Source organism: Macaca thibetana, chromosome 1 (genome assembly GCF_024542745.1).
Source record: "Macaca thibetana thibetana isolate TM-01 chromosome 1, ASM2454274v1, whole genome shotgun sequence".
NCBI lineage: Eukaryota > Metazoa > Chordata > Mammalia > Primates > Cercopithecidae > Macaca > Macaca thibetana.
Genome location: NC_065578.1, coordinates 131,681,845 through 131,695,187, shown reverse-complemented (window position 1 = coordinate 131,695,187; position 13,343 = coordinate 131,681,845). Strand labels below are relative to the sequence as shown.

The following is a 13,343-nucleotide window of genomic DNA, read 5'->3' as shown; positions in this document are numbered from 1 at the left end:
AGAATTGCCACTAAATAGGGTGGCCCAAAGAACTTGGGGTCACCATGAAAACAGTAAATGCCTATCAAGAGAACACCTGAGAGGAGCAAGGCATAAAGAAGAGAGGAAAGGCCTTCTGCAGGTGACTTCACAATTTTGTCTCAGGCTGGTTTGTTCTGCCAAGAACTGAGGACTTTGATAGATGGCAGCCTTTGATCTTTGTTCCTTTGCATTCCTTCTCAGTGCCATTGTTTTTCTGAACAAATGGCTCCTAGGACTGTGTCCCGAGTAATCCTCCTAGAGCAATTGTGGTCTGGAGAGCTAACTTTACACCAGCAAGTCATGCTTCCCATCCAGGGGCCACTGCTTTCAGACTTACTTGCTTCTAGTTGGGAATGGAAGCCAATGGCATGGGCGTGGCTGTGACGCATCTTTTATAGGCCGGGGTGGTTAAAAAGCAGATGCTCTTTCTCCGCTCTCTTTTTCTTGTCAGCTTACTGGATATTGATGCCAGTGGCAATATTGGCAAACAAATCTTGAAGATAGATGGCCAGAGAAATGATGGAAACTGTGTCTGAGTCACTGCTTGGAAGAGAGCCACCAAACCAGGAGCACTTACATCCGACTGGAATGTGAGCAAAACATTCTTTTTTTAGTGTTAAGCCATTGGGATTTTTGGTTGATATAGCAACTAGTGTCACTGAGATTAATGCAACTACTGATATTACTAAACTTTCTCCTGAGATGACTCTGTGTTCTGCAAATTGAGATCTCCTGGCCTTTTTTCTTGATCTGTACCCTTTACTCTTCACCTTCTTTCCCCAGATTCTTTCTGCTTTCTCTACAATCATATCTTCAAATGAATAATGAAATCAACAAAGAGCAAGAGAACAGAGGAGTAATGATTATTTCATTAATTTATTTTATTTTTCTGTTTGATTTGAGTGCATGGGAATAACCAAGAAGCTGGGTAGAAATCAAGGACAGATGTTCACAGGGCTTAAACTCCTGTGCTGGAAGTGGAAAAAGGTATAAACAGTAAAGGCTTTGAGTTTCAGTGACAATATTTTAAATTGAGAGCCAAGAGAAAGGATACTTTCTCACCACATTGCATCCATAGGATCAGTTTCTTGTTTATTTCTGACTTTCCAGTTGGCAGAGTGCCCTTGAAATGTCAGCTTTTCATTGGAGTGGAGCACCCTGCAGTCATTACCTGATCTATAACATTGGCACAGGATGCTCTCAGAGCGGTTTTTACCCGAAACTAAGCTGTGTGCTGGGAGCCTAGGTATAGATACTTAGGAGAGAAAACTGAGAGTGCAGGTGTTGAAGGAGATCAAAATTACACACACAAAATAAGTAAAAAAAAAAAAACCAAAAATTTAGAAAAACAATGCTTACAAAAGCACATCAAACTGGACTCTGAGATCTTATAATTTTCCCATTTATGCTTTTATATAAATTGTGTTCACAGATACACTCATAATATGATCAAGTAGTGTTTGTACCTAAAACGATTGTCACAGTGTGTTATTTGAGCAGTAGTATTGGGTAAGATGATGGCTTCTAAATAAAAATTACTCTACAGTTACCTAGGGATTAAGTGGCTTAAATGGAATTGAAAACATGGTTTTTGAGGGCTCCCTCAATGCTTCCCATCGCCAGTTTATGCAGGCAATAGAGAACTCATTTGTCTTGAATAATTCTTTAGCTTTCCACAGCTGAATATCTTGCTCTTGGGGAAAGATCTTGCTATGATGTGCTGGATTCTGGCTGAGAATCTCTGGGTTTGAATCTTGGCTCTGCCACTTACAATCTTTAGGAGGTTGGTTAAGTTAAATATTTCTCTCTACCTCAGTTTCTTCACTGGTAAAATAGGAACAATCATAGGACTTACCGCATACATTTATCAAAGGGATTAAATGACCTAGTAGAAGTAAATTATTGCAAGAGTAATTGCTAAATAAGAATCAGTTGTTGCTAGTGTTGTTTGTCTGTTGTGGGGTAAATGCATTTCCTTCTGTTTGAGCTTCTGTTTGACTGGAACACAGTTGATCATGCCTTCTGACTCCTTCAGCCTTCTCTAGAATGTATTTACAGCGCTGGATGTCCATAACCAGCCTTTCCTTCCAACAGTCACAGCTGGGCTCTAGCCTTTTCTGTGGAGCTGTAATTCCTTCTCCTTCTCCATTTCTCCATTGATTTTTATCTTCCTTGCAGTTGAGTGCTTTCCCCTCAATGGCAGTTTTACACATGCTAATCCAATCTCCTAGATCTGGTTCAAGGGTTATAATGATGAAGGATTTTCATCAATTGGAATAAGAATACTTAGTGCTTAACATTTTTGACAGCCAGCTCTGTGGCCTGAGAGGACAGTTTAGGAGCAAAGACAGAACAATAGCTGTGATAATGACACAGGCAATCACAGAAGGGCAAGAGAACAAGCTGCCCTAGGATGCTTGTGTAAGAAAAATTGCACGTCTTGTCTTCCTAATTAAAAGCTAAAAAATTGACTGAATTGCATATCTAATACATAACATGACTGTACAATAAAAGGAATTATATTCAGTGGATCTTTTACTATACAACTTTTGGTGGCACAATTTTTCAGGATGAAAAGTACTCAAGGAAATCTTAAACTTAACCCAATAGTTTTAATTCTTGATATTATAATTTTGAAATTATTTTATGGATGTTCTAGAATAAAGCAAATAAATAAAGAGGTTAATAACATCAGGATCCAGTGTTTCCAATGTGTGAGAAAAGAAACAAATACAGAAACAAAGAAATTAGGAGGGGGAATAACTCTATAAAATCAAATCTAAGTTGTAAATATTAGTATGAACATAAGATTGTGTATAACATAATGCTACACATAATCTATATAATGTTTATCATGTATTATATGCAATATAATTAATCTGTATAATGTATCTCTAATTTATCTGCATATATTCTATAAGTCTCTCTCTCTCTGTATGTGTGAGTGTGCACGTGTGGAGAAAAAGAAAGAGAGAGGGATAGGGAAACAGAGAAAGACAGAGAGTGGAACACACACACATACACACAGACGCACACATAGGGTGGGGGAGAGAATGAAAATAAATGCTTTATCCACTCTGTCCAATGAAAGAACTTAGAAACCATTATGATCCGGTAGTATTGAGCACACCTGACATTCAGGTATTGTTTTCTAAAATACCATTCTCTAAAAAGAACTAGGGCTCCTTATAGAACTGGCAGATTCTAGGTTTCAGACAGAGAATATTTACAGTGATTTTAAGATCTCTTATTGTATCAGGGAGTTTCGAGAGAACAATTGGGGTCTTGACAAAAGGATACAGCTTGAAGGGGCTGTCACTGACTGAGTTTGGGACAATATGAGCATCAAAAAAATAATGTTTGTGATTGATCATATTAATAAAAATGTCCAAGTCCAAAATGACATTCAAAAAAGGGAAAAAGGGAAAGATAAAATGTAAGATTATTTGCCACAGTAGAGGTTATCAGTACACCAACTCCTTACTCTGAAAATTAGTAATTAAAAGGAAATAATTAAGCTGCTCCCTGTTTGTATTTGTCAGGATAGCTAGGTTATGCTGCAGTAACAAACAACCTCAAAATCTTAGTGGCTCAAAACTGAAGTGTATTTTTCACTTTCACTGAGTGTCTCTCCTGGGGTTACAAGCGTTCTGATTCATGTCATCCTCACTTAGGAAGGCGTCTCATGCTTTTACTCTTTGGCACTCAAACCATCCAGTAAAAGAGGAGCAGATCCTCAGGAGCCATTGCTTCTTTATTTGGAGTTCTGGTGTGAGAGATATGTAATGCCAAACGAGGGACTGGAGCAAAGCACACCAGAGCCACAGCTGGGCCTCAGCCAAATCACAGAGCTGTGAGCGAGAGATCTGTGTCATTATATGCAACTAAGATTCTGGATTGTTTGTTACCGATGCAAAAACTGATTAATACACCCGTTATGTATGCAGAAGGGGGGAAAAAACCCCAAACACCAGAATATCGGTGAACAGCCCAAATAACAACTGTATTGCGTTTTAAAGGACGAGCTCTGTGAGCATTGCAGAAGATTCTCAGCAAATAAATGTAGAAGGAATAATACCAGTACAAGTCACCATTTTGATATCCTGAAATAGTTGGTTCAGGAAAGAATTTTCAATGAAGTTTGGAACCGTTAGGTAAAAACTTTTTAGGAAATAGAATATTTGGATGACACCTCATTACCACCCTACATATATTTGCTCTTTATAATGGGTGAAGTACCCTTTAAAATAAAACTGTCATCATGAAACTACGCCTCACTGATAGTGGACAGCTTGACATTGTGTGCCTCCTGAGGTAATGCATTATGAAGTAACAGCACTGCCTTTGAAGCACCCTTACCTCAAATGTTTTATCTGTGTGTGATCAAGACGTTTGTTCAGATTCCCAATACATAAGGAGTACAGGAGACACAGGTATGTGTTAAACAATGCTATGAGATACAACAAATCAGGAATGTGGTAATTTTATAAAGCTGTTGTTTGAGACTCTTTAACATGCCCATGTCATGGGGATACAAAAGCACAGTCTGTGCTTTGTTTTATTCTGGTTTAAAATTAGCAAAAGATGTAAAACAACTAAATGCAGTGCATAAGCCTTGATTGGATTCTAGTTTGAAAAAGCTAACTACAGATGTGTTTGTTGTTCATTTTGGGAAATTTGAGTATGGCCTGGATGTTGGGGGATATCAGGTATTTTTGATAATGTTTCTGGGTATGATAAAGGTATTGAGGCTGTATAAGAGATTTTTCTTAGTTTAGGAGATGTATGCTGATGTAGTTAGTGGTTAAATATCATGATATCTAACCCGGTTTCACATGCTTCATTAATAAATTTATACAGGGACACATACATGTAATTTTGCAGTTAAGGCAAAATGTTAACATTTATTGCACCTAAGTGATGGGTATATAATTTATCTTATTCTGTCAGATTTAAATTTGAATTTTTTTGTAATAAAGCAGGAAACAAAATGAAACAAGACACTGCATGGGGAAGGGTGTGTGTGTTTGTGTGTGTGTGAGTGAGTGAAATTCAAAGCTGTGCCTAAAATGTCATCCTGATCCAGAAATCTAGTGAGGTAAACATGGCCTCACCTGTTTTCCTTTTCTTTTGTATTTTTAACCATTTTATCTTAAACGCTCTGAGCCTGAATGATTGCTCTTGAACTTCTATGTCCTTCATATTTTTTCCTTGTCCAAAGAATAATTCACTAATTTAGGAGAAAGAGTCAATAATTATACTTTACTTAATGCATAGCCTCCTGGAAAAACCATATATTACTGGATAGCCTGGTGCTTCTCTGTTTTATAGAAAAATCTTGGATATAAAATTTATTTGTTATATTTGATATATTATTATTTTTCCTATCTTCCCACCTCTTCTGCCCTGTTGCGGGGGGTGTTTTTCTTCCTTAAAGTTAATTTTACCTTTTCTCCAGAGCACATGTTTTCTTAATACCTCTAGAATCCTAATCTGATCTTTTTTTAGCCTCATTCTGTGTGAACTTTTTGTTGACTCTTGGCCTTCAGCCTCTCTCTGTGTTTTTCTCTCTCCTGCGCACACAAATGCACCTGTCTCCTCCGTTTTTAAAATAACTTTTTTCTGCTACTACACAGCCTTGCAAGATGTTTTGTCCTATCTCTGTTCTTCCCTTGACAGCTAAATTTCTGCTAACTACAGTCTATACAGGCTATTGCCATTTTCTGGCCACTTACTCATTTTTCTCATTCATTTCTGAAACAACTCTCACTAAAATCACACAAAAAATTACTTGATAGTCAAATCCATTTTTTTTTTCTTCCGTACTCAGGTAACTTTCTTTTTCTGCAACTTAAAAAAAATTCAGTACCTTTTCCTTCTTGATTTTTCTCCCTGTAGCATTCAGGGGACCTTAATACAATTTCAGAAGAATTCTAATGCCAAGTGACTTTACTTTTTTTTTTTTTTTTTTTTTCTTCACAGGGTCTCCCTGTGTCACCCAGGCTGTAGTGCAGTAGCACGATCTTGGCTCTTTGAAACCTCCACCTCCTGGGTTCAAGTGATTCTTGTGCCTCAGCCTTCTGAGTAGCTAAGATTACAAGCATATGCCATCATGCCTGTCTAATTTTTTTTGTAGATACAGGGTTTTGCCATGGTGGCCAGGCTGGTCTCAAACTCCTGGCCTCAAGTGATTCGCCTTGGCCTCCCAAAGTGTTGGGATTACAGGCGTGAGCCATCATGCCCGTTCCCAAGTGACTTTAGAAGACTGGAGGTACACGGGCGTTTTCCAAGCAGGACTGGTCACTTTATTGGACCCTTTCCCACTAAACCCAAGGCCACAGTTGTTCTAATTAGCTCAAGCTGCTGCCTTCTCCCAGGCTCAGTTTTCCTCTTCCATTTGAAACCCTTTGTGCTCGTGTGTTTTCCCCTTATTTCCATTCTGTTGGCTTAATACCTCATGACTCCTCAGCATAGTCCCTCATACTGACCAGCTGTTTGGGGTGTTTCCTTTGCTTTGACTTGAGTTCTTTCCATTACACTGTCTCTTGTCCACTACTTTAAGCTGTGAACTCCCTTGAAATCTGGGACACAAAGGAAGAGCTCTTTGCTTTCATTTCTCTACACATACAATAATCTTTGGCTGAACTCTCAAGCTAATAGGAGAAAAACTGTTCAGGCTAGTCAGAAAAAGGAAACAGAAAGCTAAGAATTTTAATGGGAGGAGCCTTAAAATCCTGTAACACTTGTGCCTTCTCTTTCCCAGGGATTAGCACACAGTTAAACAGTAAGAGCTAGTCAAGTTTCTAAGTGCAAATAGCTAGTAGCACTTCTTCCTGGCTAACTTTCAAAACTTCTTATCATGTCCCACCATTATTCAATAAAGAACTCTATCTGATACATGTTCCTACCCTATCAAAACACATGGTCATCCCTGAAGCTCTGACTTAAGGACTAGGCTGCTGTGGAAGGAGATTCCGGTGAGGTAAGTCCTGTGGGAAGTTTTCTAGTAAAAGGTCCGAGAACCAGTTTCTAATCAGAAAATTAGGAGGAAATAGTAGTTATGGGTTTCTGTGATGGAAACGAGGGCTGGTATTGACTATATTCCAGAAAAGAAAAAGCTGTAGGTAGTCTGATTTTAAACCCTCAGTTAACTGAAAGTATAGAAGTCATCTTTTATTTCACTACAACTGAGACCTTAACAAAAGAAAGTAAATTTGGCTGCATCAGGAATTAAAATATATTGTTGAAGGGGTTGACCCAGATGAAGTCTAAAAGGAATTATAACTTTCTGGGTGTGTTGGTTTCCAGGTATCTTAATTGACATAAATTTATATTTAGAAGAGGTCTTTTGATTTCTGGCTGAAGGAGAGAGAAATGTAGGGCCTGGGGAGGAGTTCCTAAATAAAAGATAACAATGATATGACAAAATGCCTATCATGTAATATTAGGTTTGGGCCGGGCACAGTGGCTCATACCTGTAATCCCAGCACTTTAGGAGGCCGAGGTGGGTGGATCATGAGGTTAGGAGATCGAGACCATCCTGGTTAACACGGTGAAACTCCATCTTTACTAAAAATACAAAAGATTAGCCAGGTGTGGTGGCGGGCACCTGTAGTCCCAGCCACTTGGGAGGCTGAGGCAGGAGAATGGCGTGAACCCGGGAGGCAGAGCTTTCAGTGAGCTGAGATCGCGCCACTGCACTCCAGCCTGGGTGACAGAGTGAGACTCCATCTCAAAAAAAAAAAAAAAATATATATATATATATGCACACACACACATATATATGTATACATACATATATACACATGTATATATACATATATATATTAGGTTTGAAACATCAGAGTATAGAACTATATTCTGAAAACACTATTCTTACAGTTAAAAATATCTAGTAGATAAACTCTCATTCCATAAACTCCATATTCAAGAAATGTGACTTTGAACATTTTTATGTTACATATTTTAACTTCTATTTCCTGTAGTCCATTAGGTGTCAGAAAATTTATTTCTTTTCATTTAAGATTGGACCCGACTTTTCCCATAGCCATGGCTAAATTCCTAGGGTTTAGGGAACAAATTAGATTCATATGATAACTATTCTTTGAAATTTATTGTGACATCTTTTATAGACCTGTTGAGTATATAATAAATATTCCATCAGATCAAAGTTGTTAATTGTATTCTTCGACTCCTATATTTTTGCCTTTTTGGCTACTTGAATTATACCTTACTGAAATAAGAGTGTTGTAGTCTCCCACTCTCATGGTGGATTTGTCCATTTATTCCTTGAGGTCTCTCAATTTTTGTTTGTATCTGTTAAGTCTGTTTAATGAGGTGCATGCAAGTTTAGAATTGTTATATTGCTTTAGTGACTAATGTTTAATCATTGCATAGAAATGCTGTCTTTAATGAAGCTATTTGTCTTAAAGTCTTCTTTGATTATTATTAATATAGCTATACTAGCTGTGTTTTGGTTAGTATTTGGCTGATGTATCTTTTCTCATTCCTTTGTTTTCAATCCGTGAGTATTTTCATGCTTTAGGAATGTCTTTTGTAAATAGCGTAGGAACTGGAGTGTGTCTTATTCCAGTCTGACATTGTGTTTTAACTGGCAAGTTTAATTTATACATATCAGGGTAATTGATATATTTAGATTTGGTGTTACCATCTTGTTTATTTATTTATTTTTCTTTTTTTATTTTTTGAGTCAGATTCTCGCTCTGTCACCCAGGCTGGAGTGCAGTGGGGCAATCTTGGCTCACTGCACCCTCTGCCTCCTAGGTTCAAGTGCTTCTTGAGCCTCAAACTCCCAAGTGGCTGGGTTTACAGGTGCCCACCAGCATGCCTGGCTAATACATATATAAATATAAATATAAATCTATCTATCTATCTATCTATCTATCTATCTATCTATCTATCTATCTCTTTTTTTTTTAAGAGACAGAGTTTCAACATATTGGCCAGGCCTCAAACTCCTGGCCTCAAGCGATCCACCCACCTCGGCCTTGGCCTCCCAAAGTGAGGCACTGCACCTGGCCCCATCTTATTTATTTTATATTATCCTTCTTTTTCTATGTTTGCTTTCATCTAAAAAAATATTTTTTTAAGGCCCATCTTTATATATACTTTCTTTGATTTTTGTTTCATAAGTCCTGTCATAAACTCTGTGGGGACAAGTCATTTTCTTAAAGTACAAGTAAATTGCTTACAGATGTAGTTTTTTCGTGTAACTGTTCAGGAGCAAGTTCTCTTTCTCTCTTGTTAATTGAGGTGAAACCCACGTAATATAAAAGGAACCATTTTAAAGTGAGCAATTCTGTGGCATTTAGTACATTCACAATGTTGTGCAACCACCACCTAACTAGTTTTAAGTAACAACGACGTCTATTTTGCTTTCCTTTGTAATGCTTTTTAATAAACCCTACGCCAGGTTATATTAGCCTTCTTGAACAAGGCTATACATACCCAGAACCTTCCAAAGAAGATGTGGACTGTCCTTGGCCTAATTCCTATTCACTTTGCTATTAGAATAACTGTTGGTCTAATTTGAGGTCAAAGAACAGATTTTTTTACCCAATCCTATCTGTTCCTGCTGTGGTTGTTTTTGTGAGCTGGTATTTAACTAGGGCGGTTTTGTCTAATGAAGATGATTCTTATCCTACTTACTGTTCGTTGTAGATGCTAAATACTAAATTAGAAGAAAGCCATCCCCAATAAGCGTTGTTATTAGAGCTCTACCTGCCTTTACCCTCACCTATAGCACATTAGTGCAAGTATGTAAATTCCCTAAATGGTAAATGGAATGTGATGTTGCAAGGGTCCCATACTCTCACCCTACCCCAAACCCTTCTCTGATGTGCTCTAGACATTCTAACTTCTGAACCTATGTACAAAAGAGAGGACTGTGAACAGATGATACTTTAGCCACTAAAAAAATTAATATGTGTGCAGTGAAGGGTTTGATCTCAGTTGTCTGCTTGGTGCAGATACCATTTCTGTAATCTAGAGGGGCAGGAAATAGAGAAGGAACACATATTTTTCTAACTGATTTTAGTCAAGCAGACTTTGGGTAGCATAGTTTATTAAAGGTACTGATTGTTCTTATCAAGTCATTTCCATCAGCTTCTCACACTCTGGCAATAGGTTGGCTGATGGTCTAAGATTTTTTTTCTTTGAAATCTGCTTAATTTTTTTAATGGCATTTTGAGGTCCATAGACCGTGGTATACCAATGGCACAGCTAGAGGGTCTAAAGAAAATAGAATTTGGGCCTCTTGTACCTAATAGTGCTTCTAATATAAAAAATCAGTCTGACTGTGGTCAGATAACCTGCACACCCAAAAGTTTGATGATAGCACAGATATTTTTTCTCAAAATGAGATGCCATAGGATGGCTCCTAAGGGAGGTTTTATGTGGACCATGGTCTTGGTCTTCTCTGAGAATAATAGTCTCCAATCTCATCCGGGTTGCCGTGAATGCAATTAATTCATTCCTTTTTTAAGGCTGAGTAGTATTCCATTGTGTATATATACTACAGTTTCTTCATCCACTCATTGGTTAATGGGCATTTGGGTTGGTTCCACGTTTTTGCAATTGCAAATTGTGCTGCTATAAACATGCGTGTACAAGTATCTTTTTCATGTAATGACTTCTTTTCTTCTGGGTAGATACCCAGTAGTGGGATTGCTGAATCAAGTGGTAGTTCTACTTTTAGTTCTTTAAGGAATCTCCATGCTGTTTTCCATAGTGGTTGTACTAGTTTACATTCCCACCAGCAGTGTAGAAGTGTTCCCTGTTCACTGCTTCCATGCCAACATCTACTATTTTTTCTTTTTTTTTTTTGATTATGGCCATTCTTTCAGGAGTCAGGTGATGTCACATTGTGGTTTTGATTTGCATTTCCCTGATCATTAGTGATGTTGAGCATTTTTTCATGTTTGTTGGCCATTTGTATATTTTCTTTTGAGAATTATCGATTCATATCCTTATCCCACTTTTTGATGGAATTTTTTTTTCTTGTTGATTTGTTTGAGTTGATTGTAGATTCTGGATATTAGTACTTTGTCGGTTGTATAGATTGTGAAGATTATTTTCCCACTCTGTGGGTTGTCTATTTACTCTGCTGACTGTTCCTTTTGCTGTGCAAAGGTCCTTTAGTTTAATTAAATCCCACCTATTGATCTTTGTTTTTATTGCATTTGCTTTTGGGTTCTTAATCATGAAATTCTTGCCTAAGGCAATGTCTAGAAGGGTTTTTTCCAATGTTATCTTCTAGAATTTTTATAGTTTCAGGTCTTAGATTTCAGTCCTTAATCCATCTTGAGTTGATTTTTGTATAAGGTGAGAGATGAGGATCCAGTTTCATTGTTCCTGCATGTAGCTAGCCAATTAGCCCAGTACCATTTGTTGAATAGGGTGTCTTTTCCCCACTTTACGTTTTTGTTTGCTTTGTTGAAGATCAGTTGACCGTAAGTATTTGGGCTTATTTCTGGGTTCTCTAGTCTGTTCCAGTGGTCTATGTGCCTATTTTTATACCAGTAGAGTATGCTGTACTGGTGTGCTATTTTGGTGACTATGGCCTTTTAGTATAGTTTGAAATCAGATAACATGATGCCTTCAGATTTGTTCTTTTTACTTAGTCTTGCTTAGGCTATGTGAGCTATTTTTTGGTCCCATATGAATTTTAGAATTGTTTTTTCTAATTCTGTGAAGGATGGTGGTGGTATCTTGATGGGAATTGCATTGAATTTGTTGATTGCTTTTGGCAGTATGGTCATTTTCATAATATTAATTCTACCCATCCCTGAGCATGGGATGTGTTTCCATTTGTGTGTGTCGTCTGTGATTTCTTTCAGCAGTGTTTTGTAGTTTTCCTTGTAGAGGTCTTTCACTTCCTTGGTTAGGTATATTCCCAAGTATTTTATTTTATGTTATTTTATTTTATTTTATTTTGCAGCTATTGTAAAGGGGGTTGCATTTTTGATTTGATTCTCAGTTTGGTCACTGTTGATATATAGAAAAGCTACTGATTTGTGTGCATTAATTTTGTATCCAGAAACTTTGCTGAATTATTTCATCAGTTCTAGGAGCTTTCTGGAGGAGTCTTTAGGGTTTTCTAGTTAAATTTTGATATCACCACAAACAGCTACTGTTTGACTTCCTGTTTTCTGATTTGGATGCTCTTTATTTCTTTTTCTTGTCTGATTGCTCTGGCTAGGACTTCCAGTACTGTGTTGAAGAGAGGTGGTGAAAGTGGGCATCCTTGTCTTGTTCCAGTTCTCAGAGGGAATACTTTCAACTTTTCCCCATTCAGTATTGTGTTGGCTGTAGATTTGTTATAGATGGCTTTTATTATATTGAGGTATGTCCATTGTAGGCCAATTTTGCTAAGTTTTAATTATAAAGGGATGCTGGATTTTGTTGAATGCTTTTTCCACATCTATTGAGATGATCATGTGATTTTTGTTTTTGATCACATTTCTTGACTTGCATATGATAAACCATCCCTCCATCCCTCCATCCTGGTGTGAAACCCACTTGATCATGGTGGACTACTTTTTTGATATGTTGTTGGATTTGGTTAGCTAGTATTCTGTTAAGGATTTTAGGATCTGTGTTCATTGGGGATATTAGGTCTGTAGTTTTCTTTTTTTGTTGTGTCCTTTCCTGGTTTTGTCATCAGAGTGATACTGGCTTCATAGAATGAATTAGGGAGGGTTCCCTCTTTCTCTGTAATGTGGAATAGTGTCAGTAGGGTTGGTCCCAAATCTTCTTTGAATGTCTGGTAGAATTTTGCTGTGAATCTGTCTGGTCCTGAACTTTTTTCATTGGTAATTTTTAAATTACCACTTCAATCTTGCTGGTTGTTATTGGTCTGTTCAGGGTATCTAATTGTTCCTGATTTAAGCTAGGAGAGTTACATCTTTCCAGGAATTTATCCATCTCTTCCAGGCTTTCTAGTTTATACACATAAAGGTGTTCATAGTAGCCTTGAATGATCTTTCATATTTCCGTGGTATCAGTTGTAATATCTCCCATTTCATTTCTTACTGAGCTTATTTGGATTTTCTTCTTTTCTTGGTTAATCTTGCTAATGGTCTATCAATTTTATTTATCTTTTCAAAGAACCAGCTTTTTGTTTCATTTATATTTCATATTTTTTTGTTTCAATTCCATTTAGTCATGGGTGTGCTCTTGTTCTAGAGTTTTCACAAGAGTTTTTTCCTCTTTCTGCAACATTCTTCCCCAGGTGGCTGTATAGTCAACTCCTTCAGGTCTTTGCTTAAATGGTACCTTCTCAAGGAGACATAGCTGACTAC

At 37.4% G+C, this 13,343-nt stretch overlaps 1 protein-coding gene across 2 annotated transcripts in view; it reads left to right on the top strand.

The window, feature by feature from the left end:
- The window catches only part of AIM2 (absent in melanoma 2), a 130,766-nt gene that overhangs the window by 65,663 nt on the left and 51,760 nt on the right, over positions 1–13,343 (top strand). Inside the window, exon 3 of one of the 2 annotated variants that reach the window (XM_050758408.1) lies at positions 473–611. The gene's annotated coding sequence lies outside the window, so the exon portion shown is untranslated. Of the gene's footprint in view, positions 1–302; positions 612–13,343 lie in introns of those variants that run through there. The other variant, XM_050758398.1, reaches the window with a different exon arrangement.